This window comes from Apis mellifera, linkage group LG9 (genome assembly GCF_003254395.2).
Source record: "Apis mellifera strain DH4 linkage group LG9, Amel_HAv3.1, whole genome shotgun sequence".
Taxonomy (NCBI): Eukaryota; Metazoa; Arthropoda; class Insecta; order Hymenoptera; family Apidae; genus Apis; species Apis mellifera.
The window spans coordinates 4,462,205-4,470,812 of NC_037646.1; the positions used below are offsets into that span (position 1 = coordinate 4,462,205).

General features: G+C 33.8%; 1 long non-coding RNA gene across 1 annotated transcript; it reads right to left on the reverse strand.

Annotated features, from left to right (window-relative positions):
* Positions 1-2,227: 2,227 nt before the first annotated feature.
* On the reverse strand, positions 2,228-8,400 carry LOC100576813. The gene is made up of 2 exons (XR_003305358.1): positions 8,125-8,400; positions 2,228-4,387 (listed from the first exon to the last, which is right to left on the reverse strand). It is a non-coding gene; the product is annotated as an uncharacterized LOC100576813 (long non-coding RNA).
* Between the last annotated feature and the right edge of the window lie 208 nt (positions 8,401-8,608).

Consider the following 8,608-nt stretch of genomic DNA (forward strand, 5'->3'; position numbering starts at 1 on the left):
ATTCCAGCTCATGAAATTTTTCCTCGTTCGGATCCTGTCGCGATAATCCTTAAAGCGGAACTCGCGTTTGTCAGCCGGCAGATTTTGTTTGGCGGAGGGGGAGGACGGGGGGCCACGATGAAATTGCGGTTCCCGCCTAATCAGATTTTCGGAAAGGCGCGGATCCCCGCAGTCCGACCAATTATTCCCGACGTTTATAAAGTCGGGCAAGATCCAATTACGCGACTTACGATGCCCACGCCTTCAAGAAACCTGTCTTAAAGCAGATGTACCTGGCCTACAGGAATATTACATTAAATTTACTTCGGCAACTCTTCGATGTTTCACGCGAATTAAAATTTTGCGAATCTTGTGATTAATTGAGGAAACAGAGACCTTGTAAGGATGTAAGGGTGATGACGATTGGTTTCAATTTCGCGAAGAAACGGAAGCGACGAAAGTGCGAACGTAAATTAAAATGTATAGATAAATTACAGGTTTCAAATTTTGAAATAAATTTTAACATATATATATAGAACTTTGCTACAAATTGAAAATATTATTCACTTATGAATTTATGAATAATTTGCAGGAAAGTTTCAAATAATTTATCGCGCGATTCGAACAACGATGGATTATTAAGCAAACAATAATAGAGAGCATATGTAGAGGATAACAGGAAGAGGATCTTCAACGAAAAGGTCTGTTTTTCCGCATTGAAAAATCGAATATGTAAATGAGATAAACAGAACAGAGCAGCAAATATATAATGTAGCGCGGTCTGATGTTCGAAACGATAGATATCAAGTTTGGACGAAAAATCAAAATAAAAGGAAAGAGTTGAAGGGAATCTAGGACTACCTTTTTCGCGAAATAGGTTAAGTATCTTCTGTATCAGCGCTTTCTACCCTATTAATTTTTTTCCATAAATAAAACATTCGTTCTAAAAAAAAAAAAGAATCTTACCAACGTTGAATTGCCTCATTGTCCAGAAACGTGTGTCCAATTTTTAATTTAGAATGCAATCGCATCGTCGCTCTACCTCCCTATGTGTGTCTATGGACGTTCCTCTCTTTCCCCGGTCTTTTTGCAACTCTCCTCTTTTTTTTCTATCCTGGCCGTGTGCATGTAGCGAAAAGTGAAATGCCGCCATTTCAGAGAACGATACCTCTTTACGGTAGCCGGAACATTTGGGTCGCTTGGTTGGCTAGGCTTGATTTTCCTTCTTTTTCCTTTTTTCCCTCCCTCCCCCTCCCCCTTTTTTTGGCTCAGCTTTTATGATCCATCGAAAAAAAAAAACAGCACGCATATCTACGATGTCAACGAGGAATGCGCGTGTCGAGATTTCCAATTTCCCTTGATTCGTTAAATACGGATAATCCGGATACACGAATCGCTTTAAATTGAAGTCTAATTTATGTAGAAAGGAGAAATTTCTTCCGTGTTGCGCAAAATTTTCGAGAATCTTTTCTACAATTCGAGAGATTAATATTTAAAATTTGTAATTAATATTATTAAAGAATTAATAAATTTTATCGTTGAATAAATGTAATTAAAAATAATAAATATATGGATAGATACACGTTGTTTTAGCTACAATCTTATTTGTTTAATTCTAAATAATTATTTTGCGCGCGATGATGTATGCGTGTATTTATTTTAAATTAAAATAATTCAACAAGAAATATGATTTTTAATCGCGCTTCAAATTCTTCGAATTGGTTAGATTCTTAAATACACGTCCTTCCGATTATGTCTTGTACAATCCCGATAATGAGAGATCGAGTCTGAATGAAAATTTCATCCACTTGATTGACTATCCAATTTAGATTTAACCGATCAAATGCATCAAGCAACGTTGCAATCTATATCACGAAGCTTAATTAATCTAACACAGTAATTATTTAAACTGGAGCTTAAACTAAAACCATCGCATTTCCGAGACTGAACTGAGATCTAATAGAGATTAAACGAGATTTAGATCTCTCTTATTCTTTATCTATGCTGATAGTATTTAATGATACGATTTCTTTCAAATTGAAATATTCTCTAAGGAAAATTCTATTCGATCCTTAGCTTAATTTTCATTAGTTTCATAAAATGTTTAAAACTAACTACTAAAATTTTGAAAGTATTTAATACTAAAATAAAATAATTCTACATGGAAAAAAAAAATTTACTGCAAAATATTCAATTGTTTGAGAATCTAAATTTCTGTGTTATACAAGATAAAAAAAATGTATTCTTACCTGTATTATTATACTTCTGTACTAGCATATTTTATCTATTCCGAATAAAACAGATTAAAATTACTCCAATAGCCAATATCTTGATAAAAACTCGGATCTGGATAACTTCTCCCTTCCCCGATATCCCATAAAATCGATGAATTTTATTCCCATAAAATACATCTTATGCAACGAAACTTCAATTTCTCCAAGTTGCAAAGATATTTCAACGACCGTAACCCTTTCGTGTATACAACACGAGCCATCAAAAGGGATTGTTTTCCATTCTGACGCCGTTTAGTTTGCAAGTTGGCGAATAACCGGTGCGTGTGCCAACAGGGATGCGCGGAAATATTTCGCATTCGACGAGAAGTAATTTTTGAACGGTGGAGAAAGTTCGATTCGAGGGGGAAGAATTTCCGTTTGTTGCAGAATAGGAAGTTTGACCGATGGCTCACTGAATGGAAAATCGCGAGTCGATATTATGCCCGGGGAAGTCGTGATGCTTGGTGGACTATTTATGCAGCCGAATGTTCGAACATCGGCCGGGCAACGGTATTAGTGGACGCATAATACGTCCATGGATTCTCATTTCCCCCGTAGATGAGAGTTACACAAATTCGAGACTGCCTTTCATTGTTACTGGCAAAATGCCGAGCGCAAATAATGACTGAACATCAGCGGGGTTGCGTTTCACTCGACACTTCGTTCCTTTAATATCATCATCGTTATTATTATTACGAGGGGAAACGACATCCTCCCGAGATACTTCCGTAATGTATGTTTCATCGTTCCTTTAAGAAACTCTCTCTTTCTCTCGTCTTTGCTGAAAAATTGTTTAGATTTAATCCTTTAGAAGCTTTACTCGTTTGTTTGAAAATCTTGGAAGAATCTTTCTTTCTTATTGTATATTGGATGTCGTTCGTTATATAAAAAATATCGCGATTTTTTCCTAATTTTTGTTCGTTTCGTGCATCATAAAATTCTCTTAATCTTACGTCTATTTCTTATTGCTGTAATTGTACTTAATTCAGGCTTAATGTATAGAGGACCTAAAAAAGTGACGCCAACACCGTTTGACCCGATTTATCGAGAGGTCTAACAAAATTAGATCTATCGAAGGATCTCCGTTCAATTAACGACATGTAACTCCACAATTTATCACGTTCGATTCAAACAAATTTCCATTGGCAAATTAGCGAGAGTATTCCGTGATGTCTGGTCGAATTCTACGCATAATATCTTCCATATCTTCCTGGAAGATATCTCGGACGTGCAAGCAGAATAATTATCCTCGTGAAATTCTCAAAGCCCGGTGGTTTCGCTACGTCGAGTTCACTAATTATCCATATAACTGTTTTCGCATTAAGGTCGTAAACGTAGCGATTCTGAAATTTTCACGACGAACGCGATGACCATGATCCTTTGAAAAATTATCGGGCAAAGTAATTGTCGTGGCAGCATAGTCGAAAATAAGAGAGAGAGGGAGGAGGAGGAAGATAATAGGTTGGCGTGGAATGGGCCACGATGTCGCCTTATATTATAAACGATTCACAATTATTCCCTTTCTCGTCGTTGTCGGGAGAAACATCCGAACAATTTCTCGTTTGGACCTTTGCACAGCAAGCAGAGTCGACACCGCGAGTAACCAAGTCGGTTGGTATTTCTGCTCGAGATGATGCTGTCGAGGAAGGTCGTTAGACATTAACCCGGAACAATTATTTTATCGTGTTGGCTGGGTGCTTCATGCACTTTGATAAGTTGCTTAACGAGACGACGAATTAAAGTTCGTCTTTGTCCTTTGGCGCTTTTCGCTTCGGAAGCCACGGAGATGAGGAGAGCAATAAACGTGGCTTAAATGCGATGGAGTAACCTTTTGGAAGGGATGTTGTCGAAGAAGTGATAGCGAGACTGTTGTATTTCAAAGTGTACGTTTAATAATATTGAAAAAGGTATAACTGGATTTGGATACTTCTTAGCTACGATGAAATAATTTCACTTCTCATGATTGAATATCGATTGACTGCTGATCGTTGAATGATTATTGACTGATTATTATACCGACAAGTGACTGAATCACTCGGATTGATCACACGTTAACCATTCATTGATCAATAACTAATCGCTCACCGACCATTGAAGCTTGTAAACATCGGGCAATCACTTGTATAGAAAGCATCCTGAAATAAAAATCACAGATATTAATACAAATATGAAAAATTATTTGAATTAAATTGAAATACATCAATATTTTAATATTTATAATATGTTTCGTAGATTATTTTAATTCATTGTTAATAAAATATTGCATTTAATTTCATAATCTTACAAATGTATTGAAAAATAATACACACGATATATAATGTATAATCTACGATACATTTCTTTTTTTTTTTTTTGTATTATATTTAGCTTGTTCTCGACGTCATTTCGAAGAAATAAATAGAGAAACACATAACATAACAAAAGCTGTCATTCGACGGTTTCGTATCCGTGGTAAACGAGTACTCGCGAGTAGAAGTTTCGCGGACAAGAAGTGTACGCCGACTTCCTGCGCGAATCGGAAGCTACCACAACCGACTGCATTCCGCAGTTCTTTTTCTTAACGTAGACGCCGAGTTTCGACCGGCAGTGAATCGCCCGAGTATGTTTTGCGCGGCTTTGCGTTTTCGAACTACTTTAGATTTGGCAGACTCGACTATAGCGAGCAACTTTGAAGACCGCGAAACTTAGGAACAAAAGGTATTGCAAAATTTTTCGGTCCCGGAGCTTTTATACGGAAGAACCGTTACACTTCCTTTGTACAATCTCCAAGTATCCTTCGTTTCCAACTATTATGTGTTCTCGTGTACTTTTTATTTGTGTGTTTGTTTATTTTATTCGTCAAAACAAAGTGATTCGCCCAAATAACTTTGGTAGTGATTTTATTGAATTTTTGCAATCCATCTGAAAAATATTTTTCTCGGTCTATTATAGCTAATGAAAAAAAAAATTCATATTGTAATTGAAGTTAAGAGTTAACGATGGGTTTATTTTTGTTGATTTTGTGAAAAATTGTGAAAATCATTTATCGAACAGTTTAATGTTTTAATGAAATATAATTGTTAATAATAGATATATTTCTTTATTTTAATTGTATGTGAAGATTATACTTGAATCGCGGAAAATAGTAATCAATTAAAAATTATCTCTTTATAAATTAAAAAACACGAAAGTTACATAATAATACTAAATATTAGAATATTTAAAATGAAGTAAAATTTTGGTAAATATTCAACTCAAAATAGCTGACAAATTAGATATTGGTTAAATAAAATAATCCATCATTAGATATCATAATATCTAACAAATGTACAAAAATAATTTCACATCCCTTAAGATAAAAGATGCAGCATCTGACGTTTATTTGCAAAAATTCAATAAACTTTGTCTCGAAAATCATATCATCTGTGAATTATATTCAATGATATTTGATGAAAATTCATGGTTAAATATTTGCATACAAAGTAATTTGAAAAATGAAAATTACACACATCTGTTATGATCAAAGGAAAATTAATTCATTTAATTAAGCAATAATGAAACATCAAGAGCAGAAAGACAAGCGCTTTTAGAATCTATTGTACGCATTTGAAATCGATTTAGCATTACTTGGCCAGTCAAAGTCATTTGTCGATAACGAAACATTGAAAGTAACCTCCTTTTATAATCTCGTTACATATTTCAACTGTATTCAGTTACATTTGAGACAAAGAGAGTGTGCCTGCAGGTTTGCGCTTTCTGCCTTTAAAACAAACAATAGAGTAGATCAAACGTGCTGTGTAAACACAAGAGATAGAGTGACAGCGTTATAGCGGGAATTTATCCTTCAATGGCCTTGAGCTATCAGTTGATTTTACAGAAACTAAAGTTACCTGATAGAATATCAGCTCTGTCAGTTTGTTTTGCATTACAATGATCATGCATGAAATGAAAGTTTAGAAAATAGGAAATAAAAATTTTTATTTTTGAAAGCTGATTTTAGACAATGGTATTTGCACTCTATCTATGAAAATGAATTCTCTAATATCTCTAAATCTATATGAATATGGAATTTTATTCTTGAATACTTTGATTGATAATAAGTAACGTTGAAACTTTTTTTAAATTTTAAAAAGTTGTGAAAAATGAATAAAGAAGTTAGAGAGAAAATATTCAAAATAAATAATTATTAATTATATGCTGCAATATTACTATTATATATTTTATTTCTATGTTAAAATTCGATTAATGAAGAATTTATTATTCTCTTAACTATAAGAATTAAATAAGAATTTTGAAGCTAATTTGTAAATTTTTATTAACAGAACTTTTATATAATTATTATGTATATATTATTACGCAAATATATTTATTTAAATCATTTCAAATATTTCCATAATATCATAAAAAATTTAAACAGATTTATATTGCTCGAATTATTCTTTCCTCTATCCCGGAAATTCTAAAATATTTTTCTTCGTCCAATTTCGATTCCAATTTCTCTTTTTTCGCGTTGAGTTGTAATAAATAGGCAAAAGAGTAAATGATACATATCACATATTAATCATTGTTCAAGAAGGAAATGATTAAGGAGTAATCCTCGCGTGAAACGTTATATGAGAATTATTACTGAGAATTAATGATAGAAACTCAGTCAAATCGACCACGATTAGAAGATTCGGAAATTACGAGTCGGATAGCAATCGTTAACAATAGCGTGGATAATTGGATTAAGCGAAATATAATCACGGGAAACAAATATTCGAACACGAACGGGAAATGGTAGATGGAAGGACGTTACAATACTATTTCAGCAACGTGTAAAGGATTGTTACTGCAGAAAGGGGACAAGTAGCTGGATAGAATGCACGCTAAGCAAGATAGAAGGTAAGTTTGAAGTTCTCCATCCTCTCAGAGCTTGAGGAGAAACGACATGACTGGAACTCTACAGTATGTTCTGCAAACCCTATGGTGAATTTGTCTACTCAAGTCAGCTGAATTGAATGCAATCCGTTGTTTCTATTATTCTTGTTCATGAGATAGAGTGCTAGAATTAATGATTATTCATAAGTAACTTGTGATTCCTTTCCATGGATCCAATCGATTTTATAACTAAAATAAGCTTCGATCACATACAAAACACAATAATTAAACAAATTTAACTCTAATATATAAAATGCAGCAAAATAATGATGAAAATACTACTGAATTGAAATGACGCACTAACACCTGCCACAGAAATTTTTCGTACTAATATGGCGGCTATCTATTGAAAATTAGGCATCTTCGATTGGATAAAACATCGCGATATAACCAATATGGCGACCGTGCTATGACGTAGCAATCAAATGTACCTACGAACGAATTTTCGCCAAATTTCTTCGACTAACCCCTATACTACATAAAAAAACATTAAAAATTCGATGCAAATATACAAACCTAAGTTGAATTAGGACGATGCAGACAATGAAACTCCAAATTTTGAAATACGAAATACGAGCAGTCGCGATATCGAAAGTACGTACTCAAGAAAAAGAAGGAGAAGACGGAGAAATCACTGAATTCTAACGAAATATATAATTAACTATGGTCGAAAAACACAATAATTAAAGAAGTTTAACTATAATATACAATATGCAGCAAAATAACGACAAAAATATTACTGAATTGAAGTGACGCACTACCACCTGTCACAGAAATTTTTCGTACTAACATGGCGGCTACCTATTGAAAACTAGACATATTCGATTGGATAAAACATCGCGATATAACCAATATGGCGACCGTGCTATGACGTAGGAATCAAATGTACCTACGAACGAATTTTCGCCAAATTTCTTCGACTAACCCATATATTACATAAAAAACACTAAAAATTCGATGGAAATATACATACCTAAGTTGAATTAGCACGATGCAGACAATGAAACTCCAAATTTCGAAACACGAAAAACGAGCAGTCGTGATATCGAAAGTATGGAATCAAGGAAAAGAAGAAAAGAGACCGAGAAATCATTGAATTCTAACGAAATATATAATTAATTACGGACAAAAAACACACTAATTAAAGAAGTTTGACTATAATATACAATATGCAGCAAAATAACGACAAAAATATTATTGAATTGAAGTGACGCACTACCACCTGTCACAGAAATTTTTCGTACTAACATGGCGGCTATCTATTGAAAACTAAGCATCTTCGATTGGATAAAACATCGCTATATAACCAATATGGCTACCATGCTATGACGTAGCAATCAAATGTACCTACGAACGAATTTTCGCCAAATTTCTTCGACTAACCCATATATTACATAAAAAACACTAAAAATTCGATGGAAATATACATACCTAAGTTGAATTAGCACGATGCAGAC